The 26,701-nt window shown below is 41.7% G+C and overlaps 1 protein-coding gene across 3 annotated transcripts in view; it reads right to left on the reverse strand.

The window, feature by feature from the left end:
- Positions 1-26,701, reverse strand: part of vti1a (vesicle transport through interaction with t-SNAREs 1A) — a 111,345-nt gene that overhangs the window by 39,469 nt on the left and 45,175 nt on the right. The gene's annotated exons all lie outside the window — the stretch shown is intronic.

Raw genomic sequence — 26,701 nt, forward strand, 5'->3', positions numbered from 1 at the left:
TAGAGGGAGCTTCAGGCGGGCACACAGTGGAATATTGTTGCTATGGGAAGTGTTTTTTAAACCGTCTTGAAAAGCTGCAGTAAACACACATGAAGTTCTAGACAACAATACCCCAGCATCCAGTCTGCCAGTGGGGTCCACTCAGCCAATGCAATATTCATTAAGCCATTCTTTTTTAAATGCCTCTCGTCAGTTGTGGATGTAAACACATTAACACACAGTTATAAAACATCCCTGACAAGGCACCTGACAAGCTCGTCAGTGGTCACTGTCATTTTCCTGTCCCTTGGGTTGAGGATGGGAAAAGGAACCAAAAAAAGAGAGAGAAACTAAATAAGCCCCCCCCACCCACCCTCTCAAAAAAAATAAAAATAATAATACACTGCTGCCATCAATGTAACCACACTGCTAAAGCATTAGCGTTTAAAAATGAGGGAGGCAGAGGATGAATCAGGAAAAAAAGGAAAAGAAGTGAAGAATCTTTGCATGGATCAAAGACAGGCTTTCAAGCGCACCAAACAAATCCGGAATAAACAACGCAGTTGCTGACTGTATTACACTACACAGGTGCCGCACACCAAAGAGCCCACGTGCTGAGCGCCTGTTTGGGGGGAGCAGTGTAAAAATGGGCTACATCTGGCAGCTAAACAAGAGAAGAGAGAGCGAGAGAAATAGAGAGAAAGATATATAGAGAGAGAGAGACAGAGAAAGGGGATCAGGGAGAAGTAGAAAAAAGAGAAAGCACTGTCAAATGAACGACATTCGTCTCCCACTCATCCCATCCCTTTTACCCCCCTACACTGTAACTGACTCAAATGTGTCTCTTCCTGCCTTCATTAATTTCTAATCTGGGACGAGACAGATTGAAGGATACCCAGATTAAACAGTGCAGTCAGACAGTCACATGTGACAAATAGGGCAGATTAAAAGACTGAGTGCAGGTATTAATAACCATAAAAATATACAAGCCCTCCCCCGTCCCCATTGGAGAAGAACAAGGGATAAACAGAGAGGGAGTTGTAGCGGAAATCTTCTGTTAAAGAGACAAATAAGCACATCTATCCATCTCTGTCAGGGTTGTGGCTTTTTTTTTCCAAATAAATGACTGTGACAAGGAGTGTAGCAGTGGAAGCAGTTTTCTTTTCTTTTGGCAAGTGCATTATTGGAAAGGTTTGCAAAGTGTAAAAGATGGATGATGCAGTAGAAGAAAAACCCTCCAAACTATTTAAGTCTAAGTACTGAGCAATCATTGACGTATTATGTTGTGGGGGGGGGTGTTTCAACATAATCTTGATTTCATGAGCGTTTTGGTAACAAAAACAGGAACAAGGAGGAGAAATTATGAAAAGCCTTTACAATGAGCTACATTTCAATGGAAAATAATGGAGAGTCAGTGGATTCAGGTTTCTGCCTATTGTAGGGCACCGCAGAGGGCACGGTGCTGGTGAATGATGTGAAACCAAACTTTTCAATAGCACCCAAAAAATACTACATGTCCATCACTCCATGCTGTGTACTATTGTACGGACTGTCTGAGTGCAAATGGTTGCCCTTGACAGATTTTATAACTGCTGAAGAAATACTTTGAGTAAGTTTTTTTTTTTTTAATCATAACTGTAAGACTACATCCTTTTTTAAGATTTGCAAGAGGAGTGCTACAATACACTTCTTTATCTTAGAAGGAGACCTTTCCACACTCTTTACAGAAAGGGGCAGATTCACCACATAGCAGAAACAACAGGAACGTGCCACTACCAACATGAAGAGCCACTTCTACTGCAGCTATTAAAATTAAATTACAGGTTAATGGAAGAAAAACAAATCAAGTGGCCCCGAGGACACTAATACTGACATCTTAGTGTATGTGGATATCCACGTTGAGAGGAAAGTAAAATTATTTGCAGTCGATGGAATATTCTCGTGAGCTGGTCGACTACAGAAAGTTTCACCATAGCTTGTTAAAGAGAAACATTTTCCTTGGCCGTGTGGCCACAGAGGTCTCTCCTCACCTCTCAACATCTCTCATCGTCCCTCTCTGGGTTTCCCCTTAAACAGTCAGCCATTAGAGGTGTACATAACTCCCCAGGGAATGTATGATGTTTATTGTCTTTATCATGCATCTTCGCTTCCATTACTCATTCTCTGGCATGTATCTACGTTTCCATTCATCTTATTTAAGTCCTGCTGTCCAGTGGTCTGTGTAAAACTTCATTACCGGGGGGAAGAGGACTTGTTGGGGCAACACATGATAAAAAATACAGAGTTGAAAACAAAAACGTAAAGTAGAGGAAAAATGAAAGGCTCCACAAGGAAAAAACTATGTAACATGCTTTCCTGCAGCATGTTTGATGCAGACGAGCCACAGTACAACTGTCAATAACTGTTTAAAAATACAGTGTACTGGTCTCCTTCTGGGAATGTTTGGTAATCACTGCCCTTTTATTGCATGTTGGCTTGTAAGACGCTGACTTTGGCAATGTTACATATAACATATTCAGGTTTCTACAATATTCTTAACTGCGCAAAATAAAAAAAATACAGAATTTATGACCAAGACAAAAATATGGGATATTAAACATATATAGTTGATAAAAACAATGCAGGAGAGGAGAACAGATTTACTGTGTAAGTCACTGACTTGTTGCTCGTTAGTGTGTAAAATATTCCCCTCCTGTTTAAACAGTTATTAACAATTTAAATAACCCTGGCCCAGAGGCCTTGCTCTGACTCACTTGTTAAAGATCCCCATCCCCAAAGGTCCATTTAACAAGCCCATTATTCCATTACATTACACTCACATCAGCACCAGAGAGCCTTAATTTAACTCATTCCTCTAATGTAACTGTAGAAAAGAATTAGTACAGAAAAATTGAAGGTACAAATTAAAAGGGGAAATAATGTTTGGACGAGGAATTCTTTCCTTAAAATCCAAGGTTACAACATAAAGGCAGCGCACTCCAGATCTTTTTTTTTTTTTTTTTTAGCTCAGCTCAACACGTCACAGTTTTGTTAATAATGATAAGCTAGTCGGAAAACATATTTACTGCACAATTAACTTTACTGGTATGTGAAGTAATGTAATCTGTGATGCTGGAACACACACACCATAACATGAGCCAAACAGAGATACGAACAGAGTAATGAAACATTGCTGTACGCTTTGACTCTTAAATATACAGTATACCTCACATCTTATTACTTGATCAACAGGAATATAAATTGTAAATAATTCTTATCATAAATTAGACATTTAATTTATTTTTCCAGTCTTAGTATTTATTTTAAGGGGTTTTCCTCATTTATAAGCAAATTTGATGACACAATTTTAAGGAAATCGTCTTATTTAAGGGCCCTGGTCATTAATAACAAAAATTGTTGTCAGATAATAATCCACGGCTGCAGCCCTCAAAATAATTGTTTAATTTTTTTTATTATACTGTCTAAAATGTAAATATTGTGAAGTGTTCACCTCCACATATATGGTCCAATCCAAACCTGTCCATCCTTCAACTGTGTCCAGTGTGTGGATCCATTTAATTGGAGGTATCATCTATTTTACAGGAGCTGTTTCAGAGCAGTTACACAGTGTCTCAGAGCCCCTGTCTGTCTTTCTTTCTTTCTGTGTTGCGTTTCTTGCCTTGCTCCCTCTGTCCCCAGAGCTGAAAGGGTACAAGACCTGACAGTGGTGTGCTCTGAGGCTCAGCACAGCTCCTTTTCATTAAGCAGTTGAGACCACTTTTTGAAGGTTACCACACACACTTATATCTGGACACAAGCCACACACTCCAACAAACGGGGTAAGGAAGCCCATGGGAGGGTTGAGGGGAAGTGAGGAGGATCTAGATAAATGTTAGACCATACATTTTCTCAGTCTCTAAAGCTTTCACCATCATACGCACACACACATATATACACATACACAGTGTACCAGTCAACTTATATACCTGTGACTCGCAGGTGAATAAAGTTACTCCGTCTTTGTACACTTCCAGAGATGATTTTTTTTTTAAGGACTTCAAGTCTACAGCTGCCTGGTGACACACTTTCATCACCTCCATCAAAGTTGTACCCACACTGGGATGTATTTGTAATGCTGAGCCCACAGGCCATGAGGCTAGCGCATTCGCACTGAGCTATAGCTCAAAATAAAGAGGTGCCAACTGCTGGGTCACAGGGGGGGCATCTAGCATCTGGGGACACCGTGATGCTATGACAGCTTACTTATGATAATAACAACAAACAGTAACTGTGACTTCACAGGGTGGGTAATGAAGGATTTAAAAGAGAGCGAGTATGATTTTAAAACTGGGAATTTTTCATTCTTCCCTTTGTGTTTAACATCGATTCAGCAGCACACTGTATCGGCAGTGTACCCTTCAGAGTACGAGAGGAACTGGCCTGTTCTTTTAAGAGTCTAAGCACTTAAAAGGCCCCAAACAAGTAATATTCTGGGCAGGGTGAAGCTGGGCCATCCCAGTCCACCCTGACTTAGCCCCTTCCCCTTGCATGAGTGTGAGTGGTGGTGGGCAGTCAGGGTGGATTTCTGGGGCCTTTCTTCACTCCGCCAGGCTCTGTTTTATTCATCGCCTGCGCCCTGACCCCGCAGAGCTCCTGTTCTGACAAATCACTTCTGATTAAGACAGATCTCTGTTAGTCAGCCACTCAACTTGGCCTATTCATCATTCCACAGAAAATATTCCTCTCTCCTCCCCCATCCCTCCTCCTCCCGGCTCGTTTGCCTGTCCGTCAGACCGAAGCAAGGCGCAAAAGAAATTTCCGCTGCTGTTTTAAATGGCTGATTATAGACAATTGGTGGATGGAGAGACGTAAGAGCGTCTTATGGGTGATAAGACGCAAGTTTAATGGGTATAAATGACCAGGCCTGTAGGAGACCAGCTGGTAATAGAACCATTTGTTTAAAGCTGAACCAGCGTGGAGAGAACTGAAAGCTGTATTTTCCCTCTATTTGAGCTCCCCCTCCCCTTTTCCCTTCACCTCAGCCTCAAAGTCAAATTCTCAGATCACCAGATTTACATTTTCTTTTAAACAGCAGAGTCCCCTTCACCCTTATTCAATGAGAATTGATGAGGCTCGGAAAGGAATAGCTTGTTTTACATTTATGAAATAAGCCACGTCCCTGTGGACACAGCTGCAGATACTCTGCCACTCATACGTTACATTGTTTTCCATGGGTTAGTAACAATGAAAACAGAATATTTACTGTAAGTGTACCACTACCAACACAGTCAGATGTCTAAGAGCATTCATATGCAAAGTTTTGTCCTAATAAACAACCGCTAAAAATTTCTAACAAACCAGATTAAATTAACCTGAACGACAACCCTGCTGGTGGCAGAGGGCTGGAAGCAGGAGGGGTGAGGAGAGAATGAGGGCTCCTACAAGCAAATTGCCTGGACTTAATCAACCAGTCTTACTGAACCATCCAAATGAAAACTAATGGACTTGGGTGCTTGCTGTGATTGCCCCACAAGCAACAATGTGTGGGCAGGAGCATTGCTTTCTGAGGTCTTCAATTAAAAAACGGGGAATTTCTACAGACCGCTGGTCAGCCTACACACCTATTCTACGTGTATCCCGATTGGTCAATTGTGAAGCTGAAAGAGAGCGGACTTATTAATTCCATTTCCAGTGCTGGGAAAATGATTTTTTATGTGTTGATTAAACTTGGTCAAAGTCGTAAAAAATGTATGAAGTGTAGAATTAAAACTCATATTCGAATGAGCTAATTTGCGTATGCATTATTCATAATGCTGACATTTGTGTCACACAATTGTGGTGGCCACATTGCAACTAATATATAAAAAAGTACATGAATAAAAATTTAAAAAAAGAAACAAATATAACAGACACTAGTACATCAAACTTTATTCAACAAGTCTGCCTAAATAATTAGGGTTTAAGTGCTTTACTCTGCAACTTAAGTAATTTGATTTTATTAACAACTGAGTGGCCGTATAAAGGATGCAGTGCCGCAGCATATGAACATTGTAAAAACATAATGACCATATCTAAACCGAAGGTCAAAGTTAAATACAAAAAGCACAAAAGACTCCAGCACAGGAATAATTAAATAGAAGCACATTCTGTTTAACATGGAAGACAAACACGCTGAGTAAATTTCAACTCTGTGAATCATGCCAAAATTAGGGAGAAAACAACATGTCAGTTGGTCCTAATCAAACAAAACATCTGATTTAACAACCCCTGGTGGAACTGACTGAGGAGAAAACTTTGCCAGTTTGTCGGAAATGGACTCAGGGAGGGATATATGGAGGAGGAGGGAAGAAGAAAGAGAAAACTTGACGTTGCTCTGGTTCGTTTTCAACAGTTTAGGAGCGTTAATCATCACATTACTGTTGATTAAAGGCTTTTACGTCTCTAATCAGAAAGTTGACAGGCAGATCAAAGAGCAAAACACAAATTTCTTGCCTTTTAATTATCTGTACAACACCACACCTCGGGCAGCTCTTCCCTGCCTATCTCCTCAAACTCAGCGAAAGACTGCGAAAGGAGATCTAACACTCTACAACAGTTCATTATCCAATAAAATGGGAGATGGGGGAGAGAAAACACACACGCCGACACACACAGTCTCATGCACACACACAGGCACACACAAAGCTTTAAGGCTTTATGATTATTGAAGACCTGGGGGAGGCCTGCAGTCTTCTTCATTAACATGTCCCGAATTGGAACATCTTAATTATGTTTGTCAAAATCGGACTTGGCGTCAAGCTCATTTGCATGTTTTGACAACGCCAGTTGGGAGCCTCCACTCTATTTTTCCCTCCGAATGCTAGGAGAGCTGGAGCATTTAACACTTTTCAACACCTACTGATACTAGGTTCGTGTTGCTAAATGAATGAAATAAGTTGTTAAATGTGATTTGTTAGATTCACCCACCCAGCCCCACTGTTTGAGAGTTAAAGTTAGAACGGCTGCAAACACAGTCAAGTAGACACAAAGGAGCCTCGACTGTCTTGATCAAGGCTTGATCACCGCTCCCGTTCAAACTGATGGGGATGTGACGCCTTCTGCAGCGTGACTGTTCCTGCCCAGCTGTTACCTGTCAAGTGATTTGGACATGAAAAGTCCAACCTGCTTTGGGGGAAAAAGGAAAAAAGAAAAAAAAAAATTCGGCATCGGGTTCTCAAAAGTTCTACATGTACCTTAGTTCATTCAGTGCTAGAACAGATTGCTACCTGATTCATGATCACGTCCTATTTGAATAAAAGCGAGCTATACATCACTCTCTCCCTTCCCCCCATTAACGGCTCCCTAAATGAATCCTCGTTACGTCAATGATATGTAAAACAAGCATGGTCGAAAACAAACAAACAATCTGTGGGGACACAGGTCTGTCGGCGGCAATTTAGAAATGGAGAAAAAGGAGGGCATGAAAGCGAGACATCAAACATTAGCCTGAATGGAAGGCGCAAGCCATTAGAAGTCGTTGCACTGACAGGATCTGACAGTTGGAAACACTTAAAGATTATTTTCTTCAAACTTGGAATTCATTAATACTCATGAGCCGAGGAAGGGCTCCCAAAACACAGCCCAAAAAAAAAACCCAGAGAGGGCTGGGTTGAAGCTAGCTGTCGAGTGATGGGTTTGCACCGAGGAGGCTATAGTTTGCTCTCTGTGAATGAAGCTCATTTTCTTCGTACCAATTAGCAGTGTGACAACATTTTTGACCCAACATACGAGGTACAAGTGTACAGGACATTTTGGCTGAATCCTGTGTGTTTTCAAATGATAGATTTATACTGGAGACATTTTTAAAAATATGTCTGATGACTCTAAATAGACTTGAATTGATGCCACAACCTGCAGGTGTCAAGGCGTTATAATGGAGAGCAAGCACAACTGATAGGAATGATGACTACAGCTGCAGAGTAAAGGCTGGGATTGCAAAAGATATAATTTCCCTTTTAAGTTATAGGAAGAAAGGCTTGTTACACTTCCCTATGTATGCATGACAATAAAATATTCCACTTATATTTGTCACATGTTGAAGCACTGCATATAAAATACTTCTTTCTTGTATTGTTGTACAATGTTAACATCTCCTGTCTGTATTGGTGGCATACATTAAATAGTTTTAGCCTTTCACTCAAACAGGCACAGTTGCCCTCTTATGTGCAGACGATACATCAAATTCTCTTCAGCGAATCTAAGGTGCTCTGACAATTTCATTGGAGGAAGCAACAGTGCAGCCTGTTAACAGAACACTGCGTCATTGTGGTTGCTCTGACAGACAGCACAAACACAAGTTTGTGTTGTACTTTGGAGTAATACCACCGCACTTCCCTGCTCTGGTAAAAGGAAAATAATACCGCTATTATAGGGGGAATACGAGGCACAGAGGGGACTCACAAAAGAGAGACACATCATGCGCGTCACTTAACAATGACTGGGGCCACTGAGTTGAAGGCAGATTATTGTCAGCTGCCACTGTGAATACACATAACATGGCACGACATGTGAGGGCATGTCAAAGCTCTTGTGTACAGTGTACATTGTTTAGTTGTGCTAACTTTCCATTGTTCCTGGACAACATCTCGTCGTTTACAAGTGCTGCAATTTTAGCAAATTCTATAATTCAGCCATTTTCAATGACAGACTCATCTTGGAAAGTTATTGGAAATTTACAAGTGCAATATTTAACTTGGGATATAGGACCTCAGTGATTGCTGGGGAGGATAACAGTAGAATACCGTGATGATGGCTGGACTGGACACAAGCACAAATAACAATTACTATGATGGTTTTTATTTGACATTTTACACTAAAAACTGCAAACCTCGAAACCCAGAAGCTTACACAAACAAAACTACAATACATCAGGCTCAACTGTCCAGCAGACAGGGGGAAAAACACATGTGTTGACTTCCTGAATTTGTCTGTTCACTGACATAAATGTAGTATAACACTGTGCATCACTGCTGAGGTGACAAGGTGTCTCCTTTTCCTCATCATTAACCAAAACAGACCTAAGTGAATACCCAACACACCTGCCACCATCTTCCACCCTAATGAAGCGTATCTAAGTTTTAAGACATGGCAGAACTAATTTAATCTACCTTCTAAGGGGCCGTAGCACCATCAAATTAATTATTCATAAAGGACATGATATTATAACTCAACTGTCAACTAAGGAGCTGGTCCTTTCTTTTTTTTTTTAACTCCCCCTTCCTGTCGCTCTCTTTTGTCTTGGAGTCTCTTTCTTTTAAAGAAAGTCCTTCGCCTTTAATCTATAACTAAGTAATACACGCTGTCATTAGCTGCTGAACAAAATAATTTCCTTTCTTTTTGTTTTTTTTGAAGTTTGTCAATGAAGGTGACAATAGGGTAGGGGAGAGTTTCTGCGATTGGCACGGCTCCCTGTGGGTTTTACGGTGCACTGATGGGGCCAGATTCACCGCGGAGAATAAAGAAAGACACAAAGAGAGAGTCATCAAGTCTGTAATAACACAACCTTAGATACCTTTTATTTCCCCCTCATGAATAATATATGCCATCTGCCCAGGCAAATCTTGCCATAATGTTGCTTAGACAGGTTGGCCACCAGGGGGTGGGACACAATTTCTTTACACACAGTGGTTCTTTTAGCCAGGTGTCATTTTCTCTTCAGGGGTAGGATGATGGTATGCGACCCTGTCATGACTGACAGCAACAGCAGCGGCGTGGCATTGCTACAACACCCTATAGTGAGAAACTAATACTAATATGCTGATTCCTCATATAAGTATGTGGATCCTCTGTGCGAATCAGCATGACGTCCACACAGCCCAGGCAACCAAAAGGAAAAATAACCACCAACAATCCTAGCGCTGTCATTTGTGTCTATTGTGACAGAGTATCTATGTGATGTGTGAGTACAAACTTTGAACACAAGGTGCCACATGATCAAGCAATTGCCACAGAACACTTGTATAAACATAAAGTATTTCCACCTCCGCCCCATAAACACCCACTCAGGTATAGAGACACATCACACGACAGTAACTTGGCAACTGGTCAAAGAGTAGATATCTTTTTAAGAATATTAAGCAGAAGGGAAACGGCTACTGGATCTTTACGTTGTATTCAATGGCAACATTTTTGCATAAACCGGCGGCATGTGCTAGCAGAGACAGCTAACAACTACTGAACAGTTGTTCTGTCCTTCAGGAATATAAGTCTATAGACATTTCAAGGAGCATGTTACAGCCAAGGCTCTATAATGTCCATTGGTATGGCTCATGTATGCAAGGATGGATTTCAGTTATGTATACATACTGTCCAGTGTGAACTGAACTGTGCAACATTCAATTCAACCATAGGGAGCCAATGAAGTGCCCAGGTCTGGCAAGAGTCCAACTTCAATCAACAACATAAAGTTGCATGTAGCTCATTTTAACCACTAGAGGGCATGAAGAAAATGACAGCTCTAATGTACGTAGTTGCCTTGTTAGGTAATAGGTACAAGGTTAAAGTGGAAATCCAAGAGACACAGATCAACATCATTGTCCAATAAATTCAAGATGGTCCACAAACTTCCAGTTTATGTAGCTTCATCTTTCCTCTCCTTCATCTAGGGTGAAGCCTCGCTACACGCAACGGTACCGTGGAAAGCCGTGTAGCTCACATTAGGTTTACATTGGGTCGTGCCGGAAAGTTTCGCCTTCATGGCCCTTGCGCAGCATCGCTAAATTTCCTCCAGCTTTTTCTCATGGCACATTCACGTGAAAGAAAACACCTGACCTGACATCATAATAAACCACCCAGCATCCAGCTTAGAGCTACATTGCCACCTACGAGACTTCAGTGTGGTACATTGTATCACTGGCTTTGTCTTTTCCGCATGCGATTAGTGCAGGAGGAGCGGTATGCGCAGAGGAGGGAGGGAGAGACAGAAACGGCAGCTTGACTGACACGTCACGATCCAATCATCGAGAATGTCGCGTTCAACATGAATGTTCGTTCCACAGGCGACTGACTTTTTACATGTTTGTGAAAAAGCATTAAAGTACTTGGTTGCAATCAGGGTGAGGAGAGGATTTCAAGTAATTCAGTAAAAAATGCCACAGAATAAGATCCCCAACCCGACCTTTAATGCAAAAATAAAGCAAGGTAACAATGTTATGTTTATGAAGGTTCATGCTATTCTTGTGCTTGTAATGCACGAGGAACCAAAGCAATGAACTCACAAATATGAAGAGGAGGAAACTCTAAGATAGTAAGGATTTAAAATAATTTTCAAAAAAATAAGTTTCTTGTGGTAGGAAATAGATTCAACATTTTTCAGACCCCAAGAATACATATAATGAATTTAGGAGAGAACACAGACATAGATATTTTTCCTAAATTAAAAGAACACTAGAACACTTTTGGAACTAGGAATGTTTCGTTTTTTGTGCACCGATATATGGTCTTGTGATTTTGTTAGTCCACATAGGAATATTTATGACATCCACTGGAAACTAGCACAATCTTGACTGCTCTAATTTAAGGTTATCTCTTATGTGGAACACATTTAATATGAAGAATAGAGGCAGAGCCAAGCATACTTACATGTATCCTAATACAACAACTTTTCTTTGACAACTTCAACAACAGCAAGAAAATTCAAATGAATATGAGACTAAAGTGCAAGTACTCTATATAGACACTACATAACTCTACATAATATATTCCATGGCAGCCAAGTGTTTTTATTGTGTAAAATCTCCCATCTCAGGTCGTCAATGGCCAGCAATCATAAGGTTAAGTGGAGAAAAGAGTGAAGAGTAAAAGCAGCCATGAAAAGAAATACTAAATAGAATAGTAAGGATTTTTCAAGTGACCAGCATCTTGAAATATAATGAATAACTATCAAGTATAAGTGGATTTTTTCATGCACAGGAAAGATTGTGTAGGTTTGTCAATGATACAATAAGTATAAAAGACTAAATCAGTTGGTGCTAAAAACTCCAGCAAGCGCGATTTGCATGGGAGATAGACTACTATGGTACAGTGCAGCCATTAGAATTGCAATATGAGCTATGACAGTGGGCAGCCTTTGCATGCTCCATCCCCTGATTGTAATTGAGGCCGACGCGTGACAGCCCCCCATGTGCCCCCTCTGCTGTGGCCCTGGAGCATAGGGCGTGCTGACAGAAGAGGAATCGGAGACGGTGGCACAGGGTCCTGGCCTGGCACGGCCATGGCACGGTACCCTTAGGGGCACTGACCCTCCCCCTCTCAACCCGCCGCAACTTTTGCTGTCTCACCTCTGTCACCAGGCATCTCGGAGGCTAACGAGAGGGCACCCGAGACTGCTTAACAATTCTACCACATCCGATGGCTGGTATGCAAGCCGCTCTTTTTTCCTCTCTTCCGTCGCTGTTCCTCTCCCCCTGCTCTGAGACCTTTAGTGAAATAAGTGTCAGCCTGAGGAGACAGGCACTCATCAACACTCTATACCTGGGAGGTATATTAATGCTGTGATGGTTTCCTGGAGGAGGGAAGGAAAAAAAAAAGCTTTGTCCTCATAGAGGGAGATAAAGGACGAAGGCTTGGACAACTTTTGAGGATGTTAACTTTGGCAGTGTTTATGTGGATATAATGTGAAAGGTGTAAAAGCGCAAGGTAGAGGCACAGACAGAAAATGATCTCATGTATTGCAGTATCCCCAAAGACAGCTGATTCTTGGCCATGTGTTTCTACAGTAAAAGAAGCTATATTTACCTAAAGTTTCTCTTGATCAATAACTGAGATGGATAGGAATAACATGATGTTGGAGGGAGAGCATGGGAGTTTCAGGGAGAGAACAAGTGTGAGAGAAAGAAAAACCAAGAAAATATGCTAGATTCTCTGCAAAGATCCTCCCCACCAGGATCCCAGTTACAAATGAAACTGCACTTCCACAACAAGTGGAGCTAGAAGCCTACAGGGGCATTCTGGTATCCAGTCGGAGATACATAATTAAAGGAACACGGAGAGGGAGCATGTTATTACCAATGTTTTCATTAGGCCAAGTTAACACACTGGTCTCCCCCAAGACCGACAGACAACAGACAAGGAAGTGGATGGAATGGGATGCTGCCTATTGGGGTCTAAAACTCTGTTCAAGAACTGCTCACATTAGTGCTGGTTCTGCATCTTCCCATCCTGGTCATACCGCTCTCTCTATAAAAACATTTAATTTTGACATCAGAAATATGAAAAAGACTGTACAGGCCGGCTTTTTTCATGATATTTTCACTCTTTTCCCCAACATCCAGGCTTAAATTAGCCAGGATTTTTAAGATCAGGGACTGTTTTTTAGGCTATGAAAAATGGATTAAATGAAGAGGAAGTCTGGCCTAATGAGCTCCCTGGGCTACGGAGCAGCAGGGACCATGAGGGGAAAGAAGGGAGACGAGGCAAGCCTTTGAGGAAGAGGGGGCCGCAGCCATGCCCAAAGTGTGCCAGCTTCTCCTCACTTTAGCGCCAATGGCACAGACGGCACCTGGGCGAGGCTTGGCTATCCTCGTCTTGTGCCAAAGGAGAAGGGAGGCAGAACAGCAAGTTTGTGTTGAACCTGAAAAAGTTCCACTGGCCATCTCTGAGGTGCTTTTTTTACATTTGTATTTTGACTTTTGTGCTGATCGTTCAGTCTTTAAGTGGGTAAACGAAAAAAAAAAAAAGGGTTCTTTACTGTGTCAGCCTATATATTTCTTTTCACTGGCAACACGAGTAGGGGGGCAGAAAAATAAAAAATATCTGACATTGCACTTTGACTGAAACTGGCTCAACAGTGAAGTGAGTCCACTGAGGCAAACACAACATGAACCTGTTAGGAACAGAGCGGCGCAGAGGACTGCCCGACTTTTGTAGGTTTTCAGGATTATTTTTTCTGATTGAATTTTTCAGATATTTCATCGTAAGTTATATTTTGTGGTTATGTGGTATTTAGGTAACATTACAGTCAGAAGTCATCCTCAGTGCAGATACAATTACCGTTGGAATTTTATTGTTAACTTCAGCCAAAATATGTCTTGAACTGAGATAAACGTTAAGACACCCTGACTACAGATTCAAGTTCCAGTTAGATCTCATGACGAGTAAAGCTACTTTGTGGATTTTATTGGCAATACAAATGTTTAATTATACAAATTTATTTTTCATTGATTTTATTTCTTTTGTGTAAATCTCCTTTTGGAGTTCTTTTATTGGGTATTTTTAAACACTGTTCCATAAACAGTAATTAAATAGTAGCAGTAAACACTTCATAATATAACAGTACGAAAATACAAACTACAGCTTCAGAGGTGATCAATTTGAAAGGGACGAATAAACCTCTTTAAATCAACATTATTGTAGAGTTGTATTGATCACAGTGTGTTGTACTGACGTTTATGACACTGTCTGGCAAAATGTGGAAAAAAAAAAAAAGATAGATGTTTTGTCTCTTATTCTGACAAGATCTTGCAAGTTATGGAATGTGCAACGCTGGGAGCAAAGTTGATGAATAGGATGTGACAAGTTAGTGTCATCTTGTGGCATAATCTAAGACAAGGACAATTATTTTCATATAGTCTCTAATCTAAAGAAATCTAATCTCAATTTTTTACACAATTGTTTGACAGTAATATGCCACAGGTTTTCTTCACATAATATTCTAATACGAGACAAAGGTCATGGGACTGTTAAAAAAGAAAAAGTTTAGATATAAAAGCTGTATAATTACTTGTTCACACTCATCATGCTCAACTTTTTCATCCTTTCATACACCTCATATTGGCTAATTTACTCCTGCAAAGACACAAGACAGCTACACCAGACGGCCTGCCAATGACCATGGGACGGACATGGACGGGTTGAGTCTTTACGGCCAAGGAATGTCAACAACTGTCCACAGCCACAGAGAGAGAAGGAGGTGGAGTTTATGGACAGGCAGAAGAAAAGGAGGAAGCTGCAAGGGATTACTCTGGCAGGTATAGTGGCTCTTGGATGCCCGCCAAAATAAAGAAAAGAGGGGAAGAGAAAACAAGATAAGGTGAGACGAAGATCCTTCACTCAACTTCAAGAAATGCAGGTCAAAAAGGAACATTGAGAAAGACACAGAGACCTCGGAGAACAACAGCTATGGTAGAGGACAGGAAGGAAGGAGAGAGGGGGGGGGGGTAGCTGGCACATTCTTCAGCTACTTTTCCTGACAGCGATTAGAACCTGTCAGAGCCTCTCAACCTGCCACTCCTCTGCACTCATAGGAGGCCTGTCATTACAAATAGCCCAGATTAAAATACCACGCTCGAGGGACACAGGCCTTGACCCCCACCTACCCCACATTGCCAAATGTCTACCCACGCAGTCGCCCACCCTGACAAGTGGGAGGGAGGAGGTACAGACCGAGCTATAGGCTGCCAATGGTGAGAGAGCGGACGGGCCGTAAAGGTTGGAGTTGTTAAAAAAACAGCTGGAAGAGTAATGGGATGTTTGTTTGGCTACAGATAAGCATCAATAAAATAATTATAGCAAGTTGAAAAATGACATCCAGATGAAACCCACGTCTCAAATCCTGCACTGACACCTGGTCTGATCTGTCCGTTCATTCTTCCTATTAAGCTTAGAGTCTCCCACAACACTAATTTGTTTGCAGCGTTCACACATTTGAATTTCTGTGAGGTTGACTACAAAAAACAGTAGCACAGAAAAAAAAAATCAAGACTGCAAAGCTCTTGATTTATGTGAAGTGCTGGACATTTCTTTCACACTTGTCCTGCTTCTGAGATGTACAGCAGTGCAGTTTAATTAGGCTAATGGTGACAAAGCACTGAGAAATACTATAGGTTTTCAGCTCAAGCCTTCTGTACACATCGACTTGTATTTCTGTAAGAGTCAGACATATGCAAACAGAGAATAATGAGTCCAACGTGTCCTGACTCTATCTTACGCCAACGTGAATCGTCTGTCCTGACACTGAAAAATGACCTATCTCAGCGAGATTTGGAGGGGGAGTCGGTGTGTGTGACAGCCACCAGCACTGTGCTGACAGCCCAATAGAGTAGACGGGGAAGGCATCATTAGGATCACACACACAAATATACAAATACACACATCAACGCACAAATATTTATGTACAGAAAACTCACATAAACTCCATCAGACGCGAGAAAATGTGTGCATGCCTGCTTGCACAGAAAAAAAAGAAAGGAAGAAAGAAAACGTCTCTTGACTGATATTCTCTACCTCAAACAGAGCATGACGTTGTGGCCGCTGTCATGTCACAGTGGCAAGCACACTGTGGCAGAGCCAGGCAAGGCTAAACAACCAAAACAGACAGGAAGAACAGATTATGTGACACACCACATCTTAGTTATACATAGCCTTAATACCAGTATAAACACATGGCTGAGCGCAACTCCACGGGGCATGACATAATACAATACACACATCACTGTCATAAAATGCGATTAAAATAGATTAGCCTGAAATTACCTGACAGTCTTGCGAGCTATCAACATCCATATGGTGTCATAAAACAAAGCACCTGCAGTGGGTTAGAAACCAATTCAAATCAGTGCGGATACCTTTGGTGGTTCTAACAAAAGACAGAAACGAGAAATTAACCCACAGGGACTGATGTCAAATACATCAAATCAAATCTTGACCTACAACTTTTCTTTTATTTTCAACTAAAAAAAGCTGTAAAATAATCTTTGATGCACGGACAGCGTGAGAGACGACCGGCCTGACAACAGCATTAGCTAACCATCATGAATTTAAATGAGCAAACTTGGGGAGTTGACAGGCTACTTTTCCTCATGAGCCTGTCTCCTGAGAGGAGATGACAACTGAATGATGTGTAATTAGGCCCATCGCTTGTTTAATTGTACAAACAAGGACTGAGGAAAACAAACAACAGGGATGAAAGCAAACCTACGACAAAACTTTTACATAAATCCCTCTACAAGAAAAAAAAAAAATCAGTGATAAGAGAAATTTCCTCCTCGGCCAACCGGTAATATTTATGGATTGGTCAAAGCTCAACTGCTGCTCAACGAAAACCTTTTCAGTCATTTCTCTTTAACACCTATTTAGTTAGAAATGTTTGACTGTCTATAATAGTTTTCTGGGGCTGTGGTATGTGTTTTCTTTCTTGCCGGAATTTTTTTTGTATGAGCTTTTATTTTTTATTTTTGAGAAACAGCTTGAGTTCCTATCCTGTTGGCTTGGACTGTATTCCTCTCATTACAGAAGAGGAAGCGAGGGGCAAACAGAGGAAAGCAAGGATACAAGGAGGTGACAGAGAAAGACAGAGATCTCCAGTGACATGTTGAGACATAAACAGCTGATAGTTATCTGTGCACCCAGCCCAGGTTGTGTTGCTGTGAGTGAGGCTTACAGGCTTACAATGATGTCTGGGATAGGAGGGGAGGGAAAAAACGGGGACATTTTATGACAGACAACCTTCACACCACTGCAGAGCTGTCAAGTGGCCACAGATAAGGAATGGGCCATTTTGATTGCTGACTTTTAGCAATGCTAAGTAGAAAACATGCAGCATACTTTACTTTTTTCCAAGGAAATGTCAGGTATAGTAAATATACATACATGCTTATGGCTTGACAAGAAGTATTAAATTGCTTAAAGCATTTGCTGGGGAGTTGTTTTCCTAAGACACTGACAATGTCCCCGAAAGACCCAAAGAGTAGAGTTACTACGTCCAAATAATGTAGCATGACTTGAGCAGAGCTGTGCCTCAGTTTGCAAGTCAGATTACCTCGACTGTCTATCGTACATCGAATTTTCACGAAGAGGTGGGAACAACGCAACACATCCTACATCCTCTTTACTCCACTCAGGTCAGTCTCTTCAAAAAATGTTGGAGGAAAAAAAACCCTCACCTAATTAAAATAACAAACAAAAACCCTAGTGCCAGCTGCACAGTATTCATACAGTATATCATACCTAGACCGTACAAGCATATAATGTATAATGTATAGCCCGCTTGCCCACCACATGTGAAAAATATGTACATATTCCAAAACAATGAGGTGGTACACAAGTGCAAGTGGCAAGAGGGAGAGGAAAGGAGTGTGTGTGTGTGTGTGTGTGTGTGTGTGTGTGGGGGGGGGGGGGGGGTTCTATATGTGTGCAGACAAACTCCTGATAGTGACCCTGTACCTCATCTCCAGGGCATAAATAAACATGTGTGTGAGCGAGCCTGTGGATTATAATCAGAGAGAAAAGGGAATCAAATTTATTCTGCAGCTGTCATTAATATTTCAGGGCTGTTACTGTAGCCCATGTGAAAGAGCATGAATGATTAATTTAGACATCACCTCTGTCACAATCCCTTACCAGGCCTGGCCCATGATCCACCTTTGAGAATAGTAAACAAAAGGTGCGGGCTCTCCCTCGTTTTTGTTGTGGTCTGGTTTTGGGCTGTTCTTGTCTGGAAGGTAGGAGTCGGATGGGGTTGGGGGTAGCGGGGTAAGGTTCTGCATGGTGTTGTGAGACAAGTTGGCTGCCTTTGTGGTTTTGCCTGTGACATTTAGGTGTTGTGTGAACAGCAGTCGCAAGGTGTGGGGACCAGGGTCGACAACTTCCGAGTGCAACTTACTGCAGGATCATGGGTGAGTAAGGAGTTCAGGCTACACTTACAGTAGTCATTTAACCCAACAAGCCTCTTCAGGTGCCAGTCTAGCATAGAGGACCACTATGTTTGGATAAAAGTGACAATAGTGCAGCGTCTGTGTGTTTGTTTTTTTTGGCAACACTGCATACAGGCCATATAATGCATGAGCCATTACAAAACCACCATTAATATCCGGTTGTTTTGTTGTATTGACAACAAAAGCTCGAGATAACAGCACTACCAGCACACACACCAAACACAACTCTTCAACCCATTAGTCTGCAAACCAGATACATCAATAGCCCAAACAGTCTGACAGCCAGGCGCTGCACGTTAACACCCTCATTCCAAAGTGGATGGGTGAGCATCTTAGCGGGTGATGGATGGGAAGGCATCCGCGAGGTCCTATCAAACTGACATGTGCCCCATACCTCTGTTTTTGATTTGTGTTTGGGCTTTGTGTGACGCTTGTCTGACAAGTGGAGATCACAAGGAGACAGGATCCATCTATCAGACCAGTGATGCCACTGCTGCCGTCTCAAGGGCCCGAGGGTGTGGTGCATACATCTGTGTGTGTGTGTGTGTGGGTGTGGGTGTGAATGTGAATGTGTATATGAGAGTGAAAATAAGTTTGTGTAGAGTCTATGTTTGTCTATCACAAAATGACTCACTGGGAGTGTTTTTGTGTGAGTCTGCAAGAAAAGAAAATTCATATGTTTATGTATGTTTTAGAGTACTATATGGTTAAGTCTTAATGTGTGTAGGTGTGTGTGTCTGTGTGTGGCTACCTGCTGAGTAGTGAGCCCACAGGGGCAAACCGAGGAAAGATGACACTGATGCGATGTGTTGGCATGTGCCCTCGGGTGGTTTTGGTGTGGTTGTCATTTTGTTGTTTTCGTACAGCTCCCCCCTTCGTCATACCCCGCATTATTCAAATAACGCGCCCCAAAGTTCCATAAATAAATAATGAAATCAGAACTAGATGGATTGATGAACAGTGATGGAGAAGTATTTGTTTTTTTTTGTTTTTTTGTGTGTTTTTTTCCCACAGATTTCTCATTGTTTGGACAAAGTCTTTGACAGGCACTTCTCTCTTGAGAGTTTGAGCTTATCAGAAAAAGAAGTGCTGGGTTAGAAGGATGCTGTCTCGCTGAGCTGTGTGTTTGTGTGTATGTGTATGTGTGTGTGTGTGTGTGTGTGTGTGTGGATCTATTCTAATTCAAACCACGGCTTAGCTTTTTAAAAATAAAGAAGTTCCACTCTCTAAAATAGTTATCTGGATAAACTGACTGCGTCGGTCAATAACTTGAAAGCAGCAACCAAGTGTGTCAAGAGGTCAAACTCGACAAGAAGAGCAGAAAAACACACTATACATAATACACACAAACTAACACGGCACAAAACAAAACACACACTGTCTCATTTCCTCTCCAGCACTCACATACTAACATACACACACACGCAGCGGAAATGAGCATGATAGAAATTACATATGGGATCACAGACTCCTGACTTACTTCTCACATATATATACATGTTACAACACCCCAATCCTTTTTCTAAACAAATCTCCATAGCTTATGGGACCTAAGGAGGTCAACATGCATCTAAAACTTCCTCATCTTTCTTTCCCCAGAAAAAAATGTGTGGGACTTGAAAGCAGCGGCAACTCGCTGACTCTCTTCTCTATAGTTCCTAAAGCCAATGCAGATCAATACGCAGCCATACATACCACAACTGGAACAATTCCTGTCAAAGGTTACTCCTTTTTCTCTGTGTTTTCTCTCTTCATTTTAGCGGGGTGGAGGAGGATGAGGAGATGGGAGAGAGAGGAGACGGCTAGAGAAAAGTAAGAGGAGCGCAAGAAAGATAAACCCAAAATGATCCCTCTCTATAGTTGCGGAACTCTGTGCTAATGGGTTTTGACACATCGCCAGCAGGCCAAAGAAAGAGGGGGCTGGGGGTGAGTCGATAGTTGTGCGCGGCGGTGGCCAGAGGCTAGCAGCAGTGGCTAGGCCAAACCCCTGGTACTAGCATGGGCTGGGGGCCTGACCACTAATCATTAGAAAGTCAATGAGTCCTCTAGTGCTTGCAGCTACGCGCTAGCCTTCCCAGGGAGCCACACCACCTAGTGAGGGCCCTATTGTGAGCATTCAACACACAGACACACACCTTAAACATATATAAATATTTATATATATATATATGCACTCATACTGTATATTCGCATTAACAAAGGCCTTATGTACATTCACCTGCTGCAGGTTGACATAAATGATCCCTTTATGTATGACATGTATGTTCATAAAAAGCATCTCAGTGAAAACTTACACAGAAATACACAGCACTGACAAAACACTTGACACACACACACAATGTTTCATGATGTATGCCATGTCAGCCAGCAGTCGTCTACAGCCTTTGATGCTGTGGCTCTATCATTAAGTGCGGTCCCTTCTCCTGCCCTATACTAGAAACAGCCTCTCCGGAGACGCCACACAAACTGCTCCCAGGTCACACTGGGGCTTCAGCACTTCACCTGGACCCCATGCATTTTTAAATGCCTCAAACTGATCCTGACACGAAGCTTCAGACTAGACTACTAAATGAGCCAGAGGTTCTCTAATTGGCAAAGACTTAATTTCAAGGAAAGTTAACGTGAGTGTAAAGGGCACTCATATATTAACACCATTATTATTCATATAAACATGTTTATGTTGCAGGGAACCTCTGTGCAGATGATCGTGTGTGTGGGATTCAGTTTGATGGGAGACAACAGTGCATATTGCACTTGTTTGTATCACACTGTGAGAACAGAAACACATTGGCACAATCATATTAGGTGGACAAACTTGTTTTTGCGTTGCTCAAATCCAGTTTCCACAGGTTTAGCTGTTTATTTAGGGATAAGAGTTAAAAAATAAGAATTACATTCAGTCAGGTCAGTCATGTATTTCAGTTAAGTTTCCAATTAAGTCAGGCTCTATTAATTTCAGTAATAGCTTGGTGATAGCTTTGCTGTAGTATTGTGCTGCACAGCCCTTGGGCACAAAGGAAACCACTGCAATTGTCACTTCCTGGTCTGAAAGGGCCTCAAGGTGCTGGAGCCACAGGTTAATCCCAACAATTACAGCAAAAAAAGTTGTACATGTTAATGTATGATAAGTCTTTGTTAAGTTTTATGAGGTATGCTTATGGACAAAGCAACAGAGTGAACTGTGAAATGTGAATTTGAAATTAATGTCAAGTAGGTGTTGACTGATTAATGGTCATTACTTGGCTATTAATCAAAGATTATATGTCAGTCACATACAGTTAATAAAACTGGGTTGGGAACATGTCTGTATTTCAGATTATGTCTTTTCATGTACTAATGAAGTGGCATTTCCATTGTAATTACTCAACAGATTGAGTTTTAACAAGCTTGGCTGTCAATAGTCTACAGTGGTCATTAACAGCGATTCATTTATCCGAGTTATTACTTGTTTATTGGTTAATCTAATGTGCCTGTATGTCTACACATGCCCGTTCTCCAGTCAAACACATAGACAAAATGAAATGAGCTAAAATAATGCAAATCCAAAATCAAATCAATTGCCTTACAACTTCTTAGCCTAACTGATCAATATGCATGCAATCAAACTTTTTGCCAGCGTTGCCTCCACCACTATGCCCATCGATTGAGCGCATTGATCCTGATGCTCAACCTCCTTTTAGGGGAGGAAGGTATGGATATTTAGCACTACAGACCCCATCTGGCCAGCTTTGTGAACTCTGACCTTTGTGTTAATCCTGAAACAAAAGGTAGAACTTATTGGACCCTATACAGTCTGACCTGGAACCATCCCAGGGGGTTAGATGCAAGCAGCAGGGTGCAAGAGCAGAGTCGAGAGCTCAGACAAATGCCCCCTTCTGGATGTGGGTCCTACTGCAACCAATTCAACCTGACAGAAATTTAAGATTTGTGACAAAATGTGTATTTGAAAATCAGAAAAATTCAGTTTGATATGTAAGTTTGGACTAACTTTGCTAAGGCACAGTCTATAGAAACACTGGTTTTACATGAGAGAGATAACATCAAGAGTAAAAGACATGAAGACGGAGCAGGATAGGGAGAAAGAAAGAATGACAGAGGGTCAATGAGGGTGGGGCAGCCAGAACCAGGGTCTAGTGGGGGATTGGCGTTCAGTGAGGCTTCTCACTGATGTGCCGCCAGGCCCTTTGAAGGGATTATTAACACATTTTGATTACTCTGGTCCAGTTGTCACAAAAAATATAACCTCCATCAGGACTATAAAATGGGCGGCCCTTTTCTTCTCTAGTCTCCCTCATGTTGTTGCTCCCTTCACTCCCCGCAGTTCCTCCCATCGCCCTGGGCTGGCCTGGCTCAAAGCAATCCACTAATTACAGTCTCAGACATCTTGAAGACTGAGCTAACACACTATTAGTCTGATAGAGACAAGACAGCCTCTTCAATACACACACATATCAGTGGACACACACACACACACTCATGCCCTGCATTGGCAGTGTGCCTGAAGTTTAAGAACATACAGTGTGAGTGTTATGAAAAACTTTCTTCATCCCAATTGTCTGTGCTGATATCCGTTACAGATATACAATAATTGAATGACGACCGCCAACTTTTAACACGACAAAAGTGGCTTTACTAATAATGTCAAATCAATTTTAACTCTTGGCTGCAGGTTTCAGCCACTATGACTGTGAGAGCGCAGGGAGACCGACAGCTCAATTATCACCAAGCTGCAGTGTAAGTGGGAAACTTTCTATTGATACAACTAAATCTGACATATCTACCATGTCCCATTAATTGCCAGATTTCCCATGCCATTAGTTCCAACGGTTGGGCCACATCCCCCTTCAACTATTGAGACCAGTTTGGATCAATTAGGTGTTAGAGTTGAACACTAATGACAGCCGGACAGTTTTGACCTTTCAGTTGGAAACCAAGACAACAAGTAAGTAAGCTTTTGTCCAGAGGAGCTGACAGCAGGAACACTGACTGGCACTTTACTGTACATTGCAGCCTTTTCCCCTTTTCAGTTGTTTTGTGCCTGTCTGCCTTTTCCAATGCATTTGACGTGCATTATGTGTCAATGTATTGTTTTGCCAATATGCCTTATGCCTTATAACTTAACACACAAAGACACTGCACAGATAAGGTGTGACAAGAGACCTCCGTAAATGCTGAAAACTGAATACGAGACATATAAGGTGAGTTCACTGAGGGTGTGCTCTCCTCTCCCCTCACACTGTGATGATGATGCTGCAAAGCCTTGATGGCTGCAGATGGCCAAAAATAAAAAGCCAGTCAATATGTCAGTGGTACCTATATTGAGCAGGCGCTGCAGTTTTGTAAAACAGGCTTGAGGAAATGCTAACTGTACTCAAGGAAACAGTATTTCACAGCTAAAAATAATGGTGGTTATTAATTAATTTTGTTATTTTTATCAACACTTCACCCCAAGAGACTAAGACCAACAAATGTATCCTGCAAGTTTTTAGGTGTTGTCACAGTTTGATATTTGACAGTCATGCACCGTCAGCATCCAGACAGATCCTTCTATCTAAACCAGCGTGGACTCTAAATGTTTCCCTGTTGCAAAGCACAAAGTCTCATCACTAACATCCTGTGAAATCTGTCACAATACATTTGTATCACATGACAAAATTATTTGATATAATGCTAAACTGACCAGGAGAAATGTGAATCCTGTTCAGTTTGTGTTGATTTTACCTTCAAAAATAAAGCAGCCAACTTGGTGTCTTGTTAGCGTTTGTGCTTTTGACTTCTGAGATGCACACGCCTACCCAGCTTCACACCCTGTCACCTCAAGACTAAATGAAAAAGATGCTAACAGACAAGCAAACACACATTTCCTCACTGAATAAAGCTCATGAATCTCTCTGAATCTTTTCCAGGAACTGAGCTGAGAGATTCATAGGGGGAAAAAAACATCAACAAAAAAGGAAAACAAACTCAGCAGTGTCTGAAAAAGAAAGGAGGGAATCAAGTAAATGGAAGAGTGGTTCTCACTGTGAACCTTAGCATCATTTACTGTGATAAGCACAGCTAATACATGAGAGAGAATGCTTCTCTTTGTAGACCATTAACTACATATCCTGTTTGTGAAATGTATATTCATAAACAGACTGAGGATTGAGCAAAGGGGCCATTTCCAAATGTACACATGATCTGTGGAAAGGGCCAACACAGTCGACATCAAAGGGTCCAGAGTGTGAGAGGTAAAAGTAGGCCAGGCCATGGCCTGGGAGAGAAGTGGAGAGGATACAGAGGGTAGGGAAAGAAAGAGAGGGAAGAGGTTGCATGGATGAAGAGAGCAATAGAGAGAGGGAGAGAGGGAGGACGGTCCCAGGCTGGGAGCAGCTCAGGTGTGAGTTGAGAGGAGGCACCTTCTGTTCGTGGCTCTGAGGCCCCACTGCGGACAGAAGAGGGGCCCAGACAGACACGGGCCCCTCTTGTTTGGCCCAAATAAATCCAGGTGGCTCAAGATGCGTGCCCTTGTCACTCAACACAACTTCACCCCTCACACATAGGCACATGTGATGAAATGTACACACTCAAAAGACACTCGTGCACTTGCAGTTCACTGAAATCTGAACATTTGTAAAAGGCGTCCTGAGCATGGCTGACTGGGAAACAGCATATGTTTTGCTGAAGTCTAAAAGGCCATCAGAGAATTGGATTGAAGTAAAACTTTCAATATTTATTCATTCTACTGACTCACGTTCATCAGTTATGTCACTACGAAATGATTTAAAAATACACAAATAGTACGTATATCCTTACTATCTAAATTATTACCACACTATTGTGGCTATAGCTCTTTGTTAGTTTTGCATTTTGCACTGATGTTCTTACTTTACTGCAATAAAGTGCTTCTTTTTTTTTTTACACATATATATATAAAACAGATGCAACAACCAAGGTTAAGGTGTTGCAGAGGCAGTAAAGAAAACCAAAGACCAGAACATACAATAGATTCATTGTATTTAAATCCCATCGACAAAAACGTCCACATTTACATGTAAAGCCCAGCCCACGAAAGGTCCGCCGCTGTAGACAGGAAACATAGTCGAGTACAACGTTTGCTTGTAATGCGACCACCTTCCCAACAGTTTTGTATCAGAGGGCTCTTTGATTTCTGTTCTGCTGCTGACATTTATCACTGTACAACAAACAGCACAGGTAGATGGATTATGATCCTGTGCTGCTGTTCCTCTCCTGTTTAGAGACCTGAGCACTGTGTGGCCACATGTGCCCATCCTGACGACAAAACGATTGGGTTTTTTTCCCCGACGGGCTACCCTGTGGCTGACACTCAGAAGCAAAGGGAACGATGTTTATGTTGGACAAACAAAACAGCGTAGATTATGTGAATTACGACTTTTTTTTTTTCTTTTTTTTTATGTGACAGAAATGACCTGCATCCCTCTGAAGATCATCTTGACAGATCTACCCAAAGTTTCAACTTCTCCACAAGAAATATGTTCAAACCATTCAAATCAATTACATCAAAGATGGAGCTCACATATCGAGACTTGTTAAGTTAACTGTAGTCATATCGCAAAGGTAGGGTGCCGGAGCCATTGCTGTCACTTGACAACGCTTGCGTCTAAATTGGGAGTGAAGGCCTCCCCAGGAGAGATGGGCGAATCTGTCACAGAAGACTGAGGGAGCAGAAATGTTGAAAAAAATGCTAGAGCCACACACACACATACACATAAACACACACCAACACTAAACCAACACAGTATCTCCATATGCTTAAGATCTTAATCATCATCACCATCATCTGTTCTGTCCTTTTAGTGTGTGTTTGTGTGTGTGTGTGCCTGCATGAGTGTGGTTCACATGAAAGAAGGACATCTGGAATACAATTATTTGAAGACACCCTCACACACACACACACACACATTTTCCCTTTGCTCTAAATTTGCATGAATTCCATACATCTGGCCTTTAAGAGGCAATAACAATTATTCATTGAGCTGGTTGTTACAGCCCAAATGCAACCGGCCACTAGTCTAAACAGCTCATTAAAATAG

This window comes from Trachurus trachurus (assembly GCF_905171665.1).
Source record: "Trachurus trachurus genome assembly, chromosome: 19".
NCBI lineage: Eukaryota > Metazoa > Chordata > Actinopteri > Carangiformes > Carangidae > Trachurus > Trachurus trachurus.